Here is a 16397-nt window from a genome sequence, read left to right on the forward strand (position 1 = left end):
CACACCCAGAAGCTTCCCTGATCATAGAGATGCCCCCCACTGATTTCTTTTTTTCTTTCTCAGCCTTCCCCATCCACACTCCTCCCCACTTCATTCCCCTCCCTACTCTTCACATCCAGTTCCCTCCATCTATCTAGGTCAGATGTCTATTTTATTTCTCTTTCTGGGTGAGTTTCATTTATCTTCCCTTGGACACTCCTTATTACTTAGTATCTTTGGATCTGTGGATTGTAGCCTGGTTAACTTGTATATTATGGCTAATATCCATTTATAAGTGACCACATACAATTTCCGTCTGGGTTACCTCATTCAGGATGATATTTTCTAGTTCCATTCATGATGAAATAATTTCAGCTCCTACTTATAAATAAACTACATAATGATTCAAGGAAGAGAAATTGTAATTGTAATCTTATGTAATACAGAGTTTGCATGACTATTATGGAGGTAGATAAATACTTATTGATTAATGAAAGTATTATATGATTTACTTCTGTACAATAATATTTATATGTGCTGTTATGACATCTTATTGACAGTCCTCCAAGTAAACATAAGCTTTTAAGATTTTTTTATGCTACTATTGATCATCCTTTTTGGTAGTTCTAAGTTTAGCTTATTGGTGTAACACAATAAGTGTATAATGATCTCTATGAAACTAAGAAATATTACTGGATGTTTAAGTGATCAAAAATGTTTTAGTGGACAATGGATTATGAGGAATATTAGGCAAATAAAACTTCAAATATTGAACAATACTGCTGTTTCACTTGAAGCATACCCCTTGAACTGCTGAAGCGGTGACTAAAGCATAAACGACTAACCTGGGTACTATTATGAGCTCCAATATAGAGATGTTAAGCAATTCTGACTGAGACATACCACATTGAAATAACCATAATAGAGGTAGCCTTTTCATGGCATTTAATGTTCTTTAAATGAATGGGGCATGACTAGGGAAATCCTATTATTCTTTATAATTGTTGCCATCTCGTTAGTAAGGAACATTGAAACACTCCATCTGAGGAAAGGCATTAAAGTAAAATCATCTTTTCGGGGTCTTACCAAGCCAAGGAGAAGAATTCACTGCGGTGGATGCTTGAGTTGAAAGGATGCAGCTGTATCAGAGAGTGAGGATGATGTCGTTGCATAGCTTCCCCACAGAAGTAAAAATATATGTAGGAAAAAATGAAACCTATCTAGAGGACTCTGGAGCCAATGGTGATTGATATAAAATGTAGGAAATTGCAAAATGAAACAACTGAGAATTCTCATATAGATAGATACAAGTAGTGTTGAGGCAAGGCAGGTACATAGAAAAGAATGTATATTTAGACTTTCAGAAATATTTCCTATCTTATTATGCTTTCCTACTCTTTTGTTCCATTACAGTAAATATGTTCATGGAAAATACACGATTAAGCTAACGTTATTTGCTGAGTATAAAGAAAAATGATGTCAAAGCAGTCGCATGCTTCAAGTTCTTGTTCTGGCAAGAAACGCTTCATCCCTTTCAAACCTCCTTATGCAATTATAATTTCGTTAAGCTGAAGTATTATCTGTGCCAGTGGAATTTGTCTTCCTATATGTGGAATTATGCCAAGCTCAAGATTCCTGAAATTCAGGTCACTTGGCCCAATTATTTATTTTATTAATATAATAAACAACAAATTAAATTAACAAGATTACTAACATGATTGTGTGCTTTACTTTCTAAATGTGTTGCAAAATTAAAATTTGGCAAAGCACTTTATTTTGCAACAAAAGTTTAATGTTAAATACAAAGCTAGCAAAGATACTAATTTACACTATTTTGTAAGATCATAGTTTACATAGAATTTAGAAAATCAATTAACATTGTAAAATAAATAACCTATTCCTGTCAGAAAAAAAGATGTTTTTGGACTAGAAAGGTTGAAAAACTGTTATATATGCCCAGGAAGATCCTGAAGTTTGATGGTTTTCTTCACTGAATAATTAAAGTATCAGTTAGTAAGTATCAGGTTTGGTACTCTCTCATTGCCTACAAGTTATCAAGTGCCTCTTAGTTGGTACCCAGTTGATCAAATATATTGATATATTAATTAGCTGACAGCTACTACCTAGTACTGAGTATTATTCTTAGTTTGTTTTTTGGTGAGTTATCATTTTGTATTAAAACAGTCCGGGTCCTCAGCCTCAGTGTGTTAGCACTCTCTTCTCCTCAAACATGAGCAGATGAATAAGTAAGGACAAGTTCTGGAAAATATTTCTTTGTATCTAAACACAAAGTGAAGATTGGGGGCTTCATATGGAGTATGAATCTTCTTGCTGCCTCTGGAAGTCTCTTCTACAAGAGAATTAGTCACTAGTGTTTTTTTTTTTTTTTTGCCTCTGCTTGCAAAAGACTGAAAACTTGTTCCATCACCAAGATCTGCATCTTTCCCCTAAGGGATAATATTCTAAGATTTTAAATGATGACTAAGTAAAATATCCATAAATGGAAGCTTATGAGCACCAAGTTGGAGAAGAGAAATACGGGGTTGTGTGATCTCCTGAGTGAAATCAATGTTATCTACCCCATCTAAACTTGTTCTGTGGATAGATTCTTGCTTACATTTTAATGCAAATAAGCAGAAGATGTTATAAACATAACATAAATATGTCCTAGATATACTTAGAGCATAATTATATTAAAATGTTTAATTTTTATCTGAAACAAAAAATTAAATGAACATCCTTAGTTTTACTTAGACATACTAATATCTGCATACTAATATCCTAATTATGCAACCTCATAGCTTATTCATCAGTTTCTTAAAGAGAAAAACAAAAGTATAGGTTAAAGGTGAGTTTAAGATTATATACTGAGTTAATTTTGACCCAATAATGATTCTACATTGAAGTATTCTTTAATTTCACACAGCAGCATTTTCTTAAAATGGACAGTTTAAAGAACAATGGCTCTGTTTTATTTTAAATGATTCTAGTACTTTTTATTGCCTACAAAAGGGCCCTTAATTTGGCATGCAAATCCTTTTCTAATCTATGCATTCTCAGCCCGTCCTGTCATAACACACAAATTCTAACCTTAAGGAATTATTTTTAATATCTTGAATCCTACATTCAATGAGTGCTTTGACATTTTCTCTCGGCTCTATGTGTCCCCATCCATCACCTCTCAGTGCATGGTTACTTTATTCTTTATGGAATGTTTTGTGTTTAACAACATTGTTTTCTATATTTCCTGTTTTAGACATTATATTTCACAGCTTTATATTCCTCTGTTCTCTAACTACATTGTGAGCCACTTACAGTGAGAAATTGAAAAACATGCTCCAGTATCTTACGTCTTCTTATCATGACAAAAGACATTTTCTTAATAATTACGAAATATGAAAGAAGATATATTTAACATGAATTACCATCTGCATTGCTAAGTGATAAAATCTGGCTTGCTGCTGAAGTCAGCAAAGTCAGTCATATCTTCAGAAGGAAGGAGAGCAACCATGAGAAACGTCAGTGCCACATTAACCCAACATGTTTTCTAACTTGTGCAGACATAACTGGAAGATGGCTATCTTTTTAGCTTTGTGGAATAGAGGAATCCTTATCTGAGTATGGAATCTGTACCATGTTGGTAAATCTACCTGTATAGGAAGGTTAGTTCATACTACTGCCCTTGAGGCAGCTTCACTGAGGTAATAAGTGTTGTGCGCAGCATCTAGTAATTCCATGTGTACATGTTGTCAGGCTCGTCAACATGCCATATGGATGGAAATGGGAGCGACACAAAATTCACCTTTATTTCATCACAATGTAATGTCTACATGTGTTTTACTTTTGACAATAGTCTGTCACTAGACAGTATATGGTTTAAAGGCTCCAGGCATCTGAGAGCATGGCTTAGTGGGTAAAGTGCTTGATGAAAACAGAGAGGATGTCAGGTTTGATCATCAGCACCCACGTAGAAAATACACACACAAACAGACTGACTATCACAGGGCATACCTGTAATGCCAGAGCTGGAAAGACAGTGTAGGAACTTATGACCATGTTGCCTTGGACTAAGCAGTGAGCTCCAGATTCAGTGTTAGAGCTTGTCTCAAAAATTCAGGCTGAGACTTATCGTGGAAGATATCTCTGTTGAACTTTGGCCTCTATATGAACACACACACACACACACACACACACACACACACACACACACACACACAAACACAAGAGAGAGAGAGAGAGAGAGAGAGAGAGATAGACCACATTCACAGCAATGTCATTACAATATCAGCTTATCAGTTTCTTCATTTCTCTCACAGGTGTTTTGAACATTGCTATGTACATGTCACAGTGCGTAATAATACATATTTCCTTTACTAAGGTCACAATATAAAGAAAATTTGTCCAAGTTTTAAAAGCAGAGAAAATCATACATATTTTTCTTCCTTTATTCATAACATATTTTTATTCACATTACATCTCAGGCACAGTGAGTCCTCCCTTCTCTCCTCCTAGTCCAAGCTTTACAAATCCCTTGCATCATTACCTCCTCCCCTTCTCCTCAGTGAAGGGGGTGACCCCTTGAGTATCACCCCATTCTGAGACATCTTGTCCCAGCAGGACTAAGCACCTCCCCTCCCATTGAAGCCCAACCAGGCAGTCCAGTGAGGGGAAATGGATCCAACAGCAGGCAAAAAAAGTCAGAGATATCCCTCCAAATTTATGGAACCCACATGAAAGCCATGCTGCACATCTTCTAAAAATGTATGGGGGGCTATGTTCAACCACTGCATGCTCTTCAGTTGATGGTTCATTCTCTGCGAGCCCCCATTGGCCCAAGCTAGTTAACTCTGTAGGTCATCTTGTGGTGTCCTTGATTCCTCCATCTCAACAATTGTTTACCACAAGTGTCCCCAGGCTCCACCTGATGTTTGGCTATCGGTCTCTACATCTGTTTCCATTCACTGCTGGATGAAGCCTCTTAGAATACAGTTATGCGAGGTTCTTGTTTGCAAGCACAGCAAAATATCATTAATAATATCAGGGCTGACTCTATTCTTACATAGGACAAGCCTCAAATTGGGCCAGTTATTAGTTGGTTTTTCCCTCTGCTGTTCCAACTTTATTCCTGTTCATCTTGTAGGTAGGACAAATTTGGGGTTGAACGTTTAGTGGATAGGTAGATGTCCTCCTCCTTCCTCTGGAAGTCCTGCCTGGGTACCAGAGGTTGCTACTTCATTCTCCATATTTCTAGCTGGTAGGAATCTAAACTAGGGTCATGTTCCCCTCCCCCCATACACTCACTATATCCTTTGTCATCCCAGTTCTCCAGATAGGCTGGGAGATGCCCCAAACTGATTTCCAATCTCACTCCCAGCTCACTTCTACCCCCTCCCCGACACCTGATCTCCATACCCATATCCCTCCTTACCCCCCTTCATTCCCCTGTTTCCTCCATCCCTTTTTACTTTACATTTATTTTTTGTATTTGAAGTGCTGTTTAATTAAATGTTTTAGTTTAGAAAGAAAAACACATTTTTTTAAAGAATCACTGTTCATATACATAATCATGCTTACTTTTTCTTGTAAACTCTGTATTCTAAATGTCTACCATTCATTTTCATGTTTCCATTCCTTCACAATATTTCTCTTCTTTGGGAGTTTCTTTCTTTGCTTCTCTCGATATTTTTGGGTGAGATGGTTTTGTTAGGAGTTAGATGTTAGGATAGAGAAAGCAATCTTTACTGTCCATCACTGCACCCAAGCACTTCTTAGAGTCAGTAAGGAGTGCCAGGGCTGTAGCCCTCTACTCCTGAAGATTCACATGAATTGTTCTGTCCACCAAGAGATAAGCTATAATGACAAGATAAAGCTTACTAATAATAAAACTTTTAATGTTTTATTTTTGAGATTATATGTAACTATATAATTTTCTCCGTCTCCATCTCCCTCCTAAGTACCTTCCTTGCTGTCCTTCAAATACTTGGCTTTTGTTCCTTAAGCTGTTATTACATAAATTTTAAAAGCCTGATCTTATCTAATCTAACATCCAAAGCTTGAAAGCAGTATCTTGTAGAAGAAGCAGCCCAAAGAAGAAGTTAGCCCTGTCAAATGGACAAGCAAATTGAATGAACAATTATTGCATTAGAGGTGGATGCAACATTTTGGAAAAAAATCTCATTCAGTTAAGGTTGTCTGGAGTATATCTTAACTAATAACAAATTCATTACATTCATTTAGATACCTAATGAATATTTTAAAGCATATGTATTCTTTTTTTTCTTCATTTTAAGCCATTGACCTTGGAAAGACCTTCTTTATAAAAGACAAAGTGATTCCATTTGGTGATTATATGGCCTGATATAGTCTTAGGTATTTTTATTTATTTTTATTAGAGAGGTGATATTTATTTTTAGGGTCAAAAGAAAATTTTTATGGAGAAATTAAAAGATGAAATTGCGAGTGAACAGGCAAAGCCTGTAAACCAATATTTTGCTTAGTTTTAGTTAATTAACCATTAAGGTATTACTGAATCACAGTCAAAATGTAAAATCCTTTGCACATTTCATGTATGTAGTTTGATGAATTGAACTTGTGTTGATTCCTGATTTGCTTTCTTTAAAATAAAGTAAGATGTGTGCAGCCTTTCAGCATGTGTCTAATAATTTCTCCTAAACAACTGTTACATGCATCTTAGCAATTTCTTATTGAACATGGTTTTAAATCTTTGGCCATATATCTTTCTTTGAAAACCATTCAAATACCAATACTTATTTTGTAAGGTCAATGTAAAATTAAAGTAACTTTTACAGCAAAATGAACTTCGTAAAGCTGTCTGGTATAGTGGAAAATACGTGGGCTGGAATAGTCATAGTCAGGAATGGCCAAGTTCAAATTCCACATGTGTTACATGTGGGATTTCAAAAAGTTACAAAATTCTTCAATTTTTCCTCCTATAATAGTTATTTTCCCAAAGGTGTTGAGATTATTTGTAGATATTTTGAAAACATACAGCTCTTAGTTAATATTCAGTAAACCAGAACAACTTTTATTCATGAGTTCTTCTTTGCATCGAACTATGAAAATATACAAAGAGGTCTTTAAGAGCATCCTGTGCTATAGGTCACTTCTAGGAAGGCCAGTGGCTCAAGAAAGAGGTGGTGACAAAGAAACACCCTTAACTTCCTTCTCATTTGCTACTAGTTTAGTCTTCTGCTCTTAACACACGTTTCTTATGTCTTGGGTGATAAGGTTCATGAATGGAAAGAATGGTGTCTAGATCATTAGGTAAATATCATGTGCATTCTCTAGCTAATTTATTTATTTCTTTTTGTGTTTTCTCTTTACTAACAATATTAGACCATTTTCAACCTGACAATGATTTATGCATCTCAATTTCTTGGATTTCTTCCTGTTGTCCCCCAAAGGCACATTTATTTCTCCAGCCTTGAGAAATTAAACTAGACACAGGATGTATGCTTGTAAATGGAGACAGTTTTGAGCTGAAAGAAGTATTTTAGGTTTTTTTTCTAATTACTGTCAAATACTGCAATTATATTTTATCCAAAAAAAATTACAGAGAAAGTAAAACAAACTCTCTCTAGAAACTTCTCACTTGTTTAGTGATGTTGTTTCATTATTCATATATTAAAGCAGTGGCTTCATTGTAGACCTTCCTTAGTATATCTAAGATAAAATCTAGATGGGTTTACCTCAACTGAGTGTGATATTATATGCTTGGTTCAGTACTTTATTTAATGTCACTTTGACGAACATTTTTATAAATATTTATTTAGTTAATGTGTATATTTGTGTGCCTGAGTGTATGTACATATACCACATATGCTCAGAGGACTACAGAATTCAGAAGAGTCATTGAATCCCTGAATTTGCAGTTACAGATTGCTATGAGCCTTTATGTGGGTACTGGCAACTGTGTCCACTTCTTGGCAAGAAGAGCTAAGTGCTTTAAACTCTTAAGATATCTCTCTATCCCTTTAATGAACTTATATAATGTAACTGTTTTACAAATAATAATATACTTTAACTGTTTTAACTAATGCCACATCTTTCTTTCCTGTTATTTAAGTTGTCATCGCCAATTCTAACTCTTTCTTCTTATAAGGAATTCTGTCTCAAAAACCCCATCTTGAATTGATTTTTCTAACTTATTTCATAATGATATTGAAAGATGAAAACATTATTTTATACAAATATGTACACAAATTCCTGTATTATGTTGCATTCTAAAGACGTTTTAATATTGCTGTTTTATTAACCATTTTTAATTACTTTTATGTTAATATTGTGTTTTATTTAATATTGTGGGTTTAAATGAATTTTATTGAAGTGGAGACATAGTGAGAAGACAGAACTAAACTACTTAGTGAGCATTGTTTAACAATACAGTTGAGTTCTCTAGAGCACAGAAGGATAAATCGTGAGACCTGGTGAGTGGCTATGAAAAGTACATGCATAGGTCTCCCAGGCTTCAGCTGAATACAGTGCTCCTGGTGAACCGGGTGCCGTGAGTGTGGCAGGTTTGCTGGGGTGCCGATCGATTATCAGATGAACAAACTAATTTATAATGTCGTTTTAGGTACTTTCACCATTCACCTGAAAGCTCGCTGAACAGTTTAAGCTAGGTAGCTGTGTTACGAGGAGGGAGGTGCAAGGAATTCAGCAACATTTCAAATGTTATTCCCCTTTCCTGTCTGCTGTCGATGAATCCCCCCATCCTATCCCCTCCCCTTTGCTTCTAAGAGGGTGCTTCCCCATACACAGACCCACTCCAACATGCCTCACCCCTCTAGCATCCCCCTCCTCTGGGGTATCAAGCCTCCAGAAGACCAAGCACCTCATCTCCCACTGATGCCAGATGAAGCAGCCCTGTGCTACATATGTGCAGGAGCCATGGACCCAGCCATGTATATACTCTTTTGTTGGTAGTTTAGTCCCTGGAAGCACTGAAGCACTGGAAGATGCTGTTGTTCTTCCTGTGGGATTCCAATCCCTTTCAGTTCCTTCAGCCCTAATTGCTAAGACCCTCCAAGCTGAAGTACAGATGCAAACTTCTGCCTCCATTATCCCGTCATAAACTGGATGTTGCAATTGCTTAATGCACGGTGACTATTGATGGTTCCATTGTTCCCAATACAACAGAAGAAGCAGAAATGAATATTTGCTAAAATAAACACTGCTTTTTATATTTATCCTTGTGTTTTTTGTCTGCCACCCTACTGCTAGGATTACCCATTTTACTGAATACTTACTGAAACAGATCCCCTAGTCAAGTTCTTATCAGTAAGAAATTTTTCTTACACTGACAAGCACAGAAGGCAATGTATAACTGTATCTTACTAGGCACAGTAGCTGAATTGACAGAAGAAGGTACATCCTTCTGAAACCTTTGATATGATACTGCCCAGGAATGATCTGTTGTCCAGCACAAGAATTATGATTGTTTTTATCTAATAGCCTATACTTTTCTCATTAATTTGAGGCAGTATTCAAAAATTCATGATGTTTTCTCTGTTCTTTAATGAAGTGTTTTACTACCACCAAATTTTATTTCATCACTTTATCAATTAATTATATTAATTATACTTTTCAATTTCAATTACTACTAATGACTTACAAATTTTCTCACTTGTGGTCACAAATGAGAACTGTCTGTTATTTCCCAATTTTAATTTTTGTGTCACTTTATTAACTTTAAAAGGTAAAGTAGTATGGCAGGAGAGGTGGCTGTCTAAATTTATTTTCTATTCTTCCAGAGACCCGAGTGATTCTTTGCAGCTACATGGGGATGGGGGGATCATAACTGCCTATAACTCTAGTTCCAGGGGAGCTAACACCTTCTCCTCAGTTCTGTTGGTACACATCTCTCTCTCTCTCTCTCTCTCTCTCTCTCTCTCTCTCATCTCTTTCTCATCAGTGTGTGTGTGTGTGTGTATATTTGTGTGTGTGTCTTTGTGTATCTCTTTCACCCACACACCACATATTAAAAATTGTAAAAAAATAAAGTGATATAGATTTTATGCCTTATTTTTCTATACTTTGAAGAGTTTTCAAAACTTAAATTTTTTATTTTTTGAATAATTCTGAGGACTTCAGTGTTCAATGTGGGTAGACTCTTTAATTTGAAAGTACTTTTGATAAAATTAAATTGTCATAACCCAGAAGCAAAAACTGATATTTTCCCAGTGTTCATGTTCTGGCTTCTGTGGTACCTACATTTCTCCTTGATATGATGCCATAGCAAGAGATTAAGAACTTACAGAGGCAATGGCAGGTTTTCAGTACATCCAGTGGAGGACAGTGCAGCAAAGCAGCTCATACAGTGCCAGCCAAAAGGAGGCAGGAAAGGAGTGGAAGAGAAGGGAGAGAGGTAGAGAGGGAGAGAGGGAGAAAGAGGGGGAGAGAGGGAGAGAGGGAGAGAGGGAGAGACAGAAAATTTTGAAAGCTCTTAAGTTTTTCTATTTCCTTGCCTAGCTCCCTAAGTGGGAGTCCCCCTCCCCCAACGTGTGGGATGCAGCCACCTGCATTCAGAAGAGGTCTTCTCCTTGCTTCTCTTCTTTGGGCACGCTCTTACAAGTGATTCCTAACAGTCTAGGTCTTTCTTTATTCTGTCAAGTTGATATTAAAGGTTAACCATCACTCCTTTATTCATAATAAAATGCACCGAGCTCTACCCATGCCCTCATGTGAAGTTCTAAAGTAGTCATGTGACTAGGTTGTACGGTTTCAAAATTGTCTTCAAAAGAAGTGTTTTAGCCTTAAATTGTTATATTTATTTCCTAATTACTGGGATATTAATGAGATAGTAAATATATGTATTTTTAATTGAAAACATATTCTTCTCTCATATAATACCTTCTGACCACATAGTTTACCTTCCCTCCACTCCTACCGGTCCTTCCCACTTCACCTCTCCCTCAGAACTACTCCCCCTCCATTTCCTTTCCACAAAAGAGCAGGCCTCCAGGAGACAACAGCCAAACACAACAAAACAGGATACAATAAGACAAAGTAAATGCCTCGTATCAAGGCTGGACAAGACCTTTCTAGACAAACAACAAACAAAGCCTAATTTATATAAAAGATTATATGGCTTGATGTTTCAAAACATTTTCCTTGAAGACTTTTACATACTAGAGGAAAATAAAAAATATTTCCAACACTATTACATTGGTCTTAAAAGAGAAAGTTTCAGTGGCTATATGCTCTGAGTATATGTAGGCAAATAGTAAGGTTGTTAAAATCAAAGTTTAGAAGCAAGAAATGGGTATTCCACTGTAGAGAGCTGGGATCATTAGTAGTTATTGTGGGTGCAAGGAGCAGCTAGACTGTTCCATGGCCTCAACGCAGAATTCTGTTAGGTGTCTGTGCCAATCACCTGCAGTAGACTTGCTGTGCCGCTCACCAGAAATGCTAAATTCTTAAGCCCAATTCCTAAGTGTATTCTTTAACAACTATCCTGTATGATAATCAGTACTTTTAGAATGAATTAGTAATTGCTATCTTTTTTTCTAACTCTTCATAACAACAAGGGCCATGTCTTGTTCTGCAATGTTTCTATGACACAGAATTTTAAGACATAAAGTAAAAATTTCATTCAATAAATAATTTAAATGTATCTTCAAGAGGATGTCCTGTCACCCCTGCAAGGTCTCCTCACTCCCTGGGGCCTCAAGTCTCTCCAGAGTTAGGCACATCTTCTCCCAATGAGGCCAGACACAGCAAACCTCTGCTATGTATGTGTGGACCTCAGACCAGCTCATGTATGCTGTCTGGTTTGTGGCTCAGTGTCTGAGAGATCTTGAAGCTCTAGGTTAGTTGAGACTGCTGGTCTTCCTATGAGATTGCCTCCTCCTCAGCTTCTTCCAGCCTTTTCCTAATTCAACCACAGGAGTCTCCAACTTCACTCCAATTGTTGGGTGTAAGTATCTGCATCTATCTCAGTCAGCTGCTTGTTGGGCCTCTCAGCCAATAGCCATGCTAGACTCCTGTCTGTAAGCACACCTTAGGATAATTAAGTTTCAGATCTTAGAGCCTCCCTTAGAGATGGATCCCAAGTTTCGCCATTCACTGGACCTCTTTTCCCTCAGTTTCTTCTCCATTTTTGTCCTTGCATTTCTTTCTTTTATTGGATATTTACTTTATTTACATTTCCTGTCCTAGTTTCCTCTCCGGAAATGCCCCATCCCATCCCTCCACCCCCTGCATCCATGAGGGTGCTCCCCCAACCACCCATCCACTCCCTCCAGCCTCTCTGCCCTGGTATTCACCTACACTGGGGCATTGAGCCTTCACAGGACCAAGGGCCTCTTCTCACATTGATGCTTGACAAAGCCCATCCTCTGCTATATATGGAGCCATGGGTCCCTCCATGTGTACACTTTGGTTGGTGGTTTAGGTCCTGGGAGCTCTGGGGTGTCTGGTTGATTGATATTGTTGTTTTTCTTGTGGACTTGCAAACCCACTCAGCTCTTCAGTCCTTTCTCAAATTCCTCCATTAGGGACCCCATTCTCAGTCCAATGGTTGGCTGTGAGCATCTGCCTCTGTGTTTTTCAGGTTCTGACAGAGCCTCTCAGGAGACCGCTATATCAGGCTCCTGTCAGCATGCACTTCTTGTCATCCCCAATAGTGACTGGGTTTGATGACTGCATGTGGAATAAATCCCCATGTGTGGGAGTTTCTGGATGGTCTTTCCTTCAGTCTGTGCTCCACACTTTGTCTCCATATTTCCTCCTGTATTTTGTTCTCCCTTCTAAGAAATACTAAAGCATCCACCTTTTGTCTTTCTTCTTCTTGAGCTTCATGTGGTCTGTACATTGTATCTTGGGTATTCTGAGCTTTTGGGCTAACATTCCCATATCAGTGAGTACCTATCATGTGTGTTCCTTTCTAATTGGATTACCTCACTCAGAATTATATTTTCTAGTCCCATCCATTTGCCTAAGAATTTCATGAAGTTATTGTTTGTGATAGCTAAATAGTACTCCATTGTATAAATGTAGCACATTTTCTATATCCATTCTTCTGTTGAAGGACATCTAGGATTTTTCCAGCTTCTGACTATTATAAGTAAGGCTGCTATGAACATAGTGGTCCCTGCAGTTCTTATAGACAGGAACAATTCTGGGTCATACCTCAACTTGATGCCTTGTCTTTCTACTGGAGGTGAAATCCAAGAGTTCCCTTTCCCAATGTTGGGCATTTCATCTAAGGTCCTTTGAGTCCTAAGAGTCTCTCACTTCCCAGGTCTCTTGTACTTTCTAGATAGTGTCCCCCTCCCCTCCCAAATGTTGCATAGTTCCCTTTATTCTGCTTATACTCAGGGCTTATTTCCTGCCCCACCCCCATACCTGATAATGTTCCCCTTTTCCCCTCCACCTCCCCTCTCCCACCCAGATGCCTCCATCCCTCTGCCTTACTTGATTTTTTTTCTCTCTCCCAAATGGGATTGAAGCATCCTCAATTGGCACCTTCTGCTTGTTAACCTTCTTGAGTTCTGTGCTTATATCCTAAGTATTCTGTAGGTTTTTGGGATAATATCTACTTATTAGTGAGTACATATCATGCATGTCCTTTCAATACTTGTATTATTTTAACAGTCATCAATGGATATCTTCACACTTTTATGTGTCTTTAAAATCTATTTGGCATATGCCAACTATCATATCAATATTGTTTGTTAAAAGTTTTGTCTTTTTTTTCCTTATTTCCTTTTGAATTCCAGGCTTCACAACACATTGCATAACATTTAATCACACTATTAATATGTTTACCTTAAGTTTCTACTTTGACTCAGTGGTTGGCCACTGAAGCTCCTGATATAAACAAAACTTTAACTGTTTAGGTAGAAACTTAAATACTTCTCAACTGGACAGTTTATAAGATAGCTGGCCCAACAAATACCTTGAAATTAAACCTTCTCAATTAAATTTTACTGAAGACTATACACAACAAAATACATTTGGAGAAGCATATTTCTCTTACTCTTAGCATTCCTTGGCTTTCATTTTTGTATAGCCTTGAGACCCCGTGGACTTCTACTCCTTGTTTCTGTTAGCACATCTGTTGTTGTTGGCACTCTTCAGCTCACTTTCAGTAAATAGCTTTTAGTCCTTAGGAAATACATACATGGAACATCACACACTGTACATATGTATTTAAGAACATATACACACAGAAATATATTCCCAATAAGTGAAATTTATTCATCATGAATTTGAAGAGGGGCAGAGTTTGAATAGAAGGAAGAAAGTCGGGAAATGATGTAATTATATTATACCATTGAAACAAAGCAATAACTAAAAATTTTAGTGAGTACAGCCTAAATGCTATAAAATTTTGAAATACAAATAACTGAGCAAAAACTTCAAAGAATTTCATTTACAATTATTAACAATGAAAATAATTTAATAGCGGGCAGATGGATTTTGAAGGGCAGAAGTCCAGAGGAGGGAGGTGGCTGTGATTAGGATGTAAAGTTAAAAAAAAAATAAAAACTAAAGAAACGATTAAAACTAATGTAATAAATTAAAAACAATATTTAGGAAAAATAATAGCTTATATTATTGTTAGAACTATGAAATTGAAGATTGTCATATGTGTCTTGAATAATATTTTTCTTTACAAAAAATATATAACAAAAGTAAAGACTGCCAGAAGGGAGCAGGAAAATTTCATTACAGATGTTTTTTAATCAAAGCAAATCATATCTGTTCCCTGAAAGGCTTACATAACTGTTTTTAAGGACATTTTCTGCTTATATAATTAAGTCTATTTCTATACTATTAATACTAAAAATTATCATTAGTTTTCTTGAATTTATAAATATGTGAACTATTTAATCATTAATATTTTGCACCTTCGGCTTTGTAAACAATTTTCTAGATAAATCATGACTTTTTCCCTACAAAATAGAAGATTAATCTGAATTTTCTTTTAACTCACCAGATAGCAGATAGTAAAAAGAGCCCACTTAAATAGGCAGGCATTTTATTGGAGTAATTATGATGTATGGAGGAACGGATTTCTATCACTAATGTTCCTGGCAGCACAAAAGCATATCCATTTTAAAAAGATGAAGAAATGTAAGAAAACCTGAGCCTAAGCTTTTACAGAGCCAAGTACTAAACTACTGGGCTCAGCAAGTCACAAGCCAATTAGTGAGAAGAGAGATTGATGGTAGGGAGGATATGTAAATAATCAGGCAACAGTCCTGCACGTACTTGCACACACACGCGCGCATACACACACACACACACACACACACACACACACACATTCAAGTACTGAAGTTCCTGATACTGTTATTAGACCACATCTTATGTCTCTATAAATAACCTAAATTTTTTATCTCCGAACTTGACAGTATCAGAACCCCTTTCCTCTCTAATCAAAATAATATACCTAGCTCAAATAGAGTGTGTGTGTGTTTGTGTGTCTGTGTGTGTGTGTGTGTGTGTGTGTGTGTGTGTGTGTGTAGCCATGGGGGATGGGGAACTGAGGGTAGTGACCAGAAAGTCCCAGGAAAGTAAGAGACTCAACGGAGATGACATTAGAAGAAATACCCAACAAAAGGGAGAGTGAACCTGTAGAGACCATATCTAGAGGTTAGGCATGGCCACCGGTTAAGGGATGGGGCCACCTACCCATCTCCAAAATTTTAGCCCAGAATTTCTCCTGTCTAAAGAAAACATGGGGAGAAAGATTAGAGCAGAGACTGAAGGAAAGGCCATCAAGAGACTGCCCAACCTGGGGATTCATCCAATATGAGGCACCAAACCCAGGCGCTATTGCTGATACCAAGAAGTGCATGCCGACAGAAGCCTATTAATAGCTGTCTCCTGGGAGGCTCTGCCAGAGCCTGACCAATACATATGGGGATGCTCGCAGCCAGCCATTGGACTGAGCACAGGGACCCCAGTGAAAGTGTTAGGAGAAGGACTGAAGGGTTTGCAACCCCATAGGAAGAACAACAATATCAACCAACCATACTCCCCCAGTGCTCCCAGGGATTAAACCACCAACCAAAGAGAAACCCATGGCTCCAGATGCATATGTAGCAGAGGATGGCCTTTTCTGGCATCAATGGGAAAGGATGCCCTTGGTTCTGTGAAGGCTAAATACCCCAGTGTAGGGGAATGCTCGGGTGGTGAGGCAGGAATGCGTAGGTCAGGGAGCACCCTCATAGAAGCAGAAGGAGAGGGGATGGGATTAGGGGATTTGTGGAGGAGAAAATGAGAAAGCAGATAACATTCAAAATGTAAATATATAAAATAACCAATTTAAAGAAAAAAGAAAAAATCTAGCATAATAACAGCATTATGTACATTATTGGAATAAAATGAAAAAGCATTTCTCTTTCCTCTTCTTTCTTATTGCTTATTATTAACATTTGAAATTA

General features: G+C 37.3%; 1 long non-coding RNA gene across 9 annotated transcripts in view; it reads right to left on the bottom strand.

Annotated features, from left to right (window-relative positions):
- LOC148001081 (uncharacterized) overlaps positions 1-16397 on the bottom strand; it is a 138803-nt gene that overhangs the window by 73551 nt on the left and 48855 nt on the right. For 2 of the 9 annotated variants that reach the window (XR_015638392.1, XR_015638390.1), the window contains exon 5: positions 13982-14109. The exons of 6 other annotated variants lie outside the window; for them this stretch is intronic. This is a non-coding gene — a long non-coding RNA (uncharacterized LOC148001081). Of the gene's footprint in view, positions 1-13416; positions 13516-13981; positions 14110-16397 lie in introns of all 9 variants that reach the window. One more of the 9 variants, XR_015638393.1, reaches the window with a different exon arrangement.

The sequence above is a fragment of the Rattus norvegicus genome, chromosome 15 (assembly GCF_021556685.1).
Source record: "Rattus norvegicus strain SHRSP/BbbUtx chromosome 15, alternate assembly SHRSP_T2T, whole genome shotgun sequence".
Classification (NCBI taxonomy): Eukaryota; Metazoa; Chordata; class Mammalia; order Rodentia; family Muridae; genus Rattus; species Rattus norvegicus.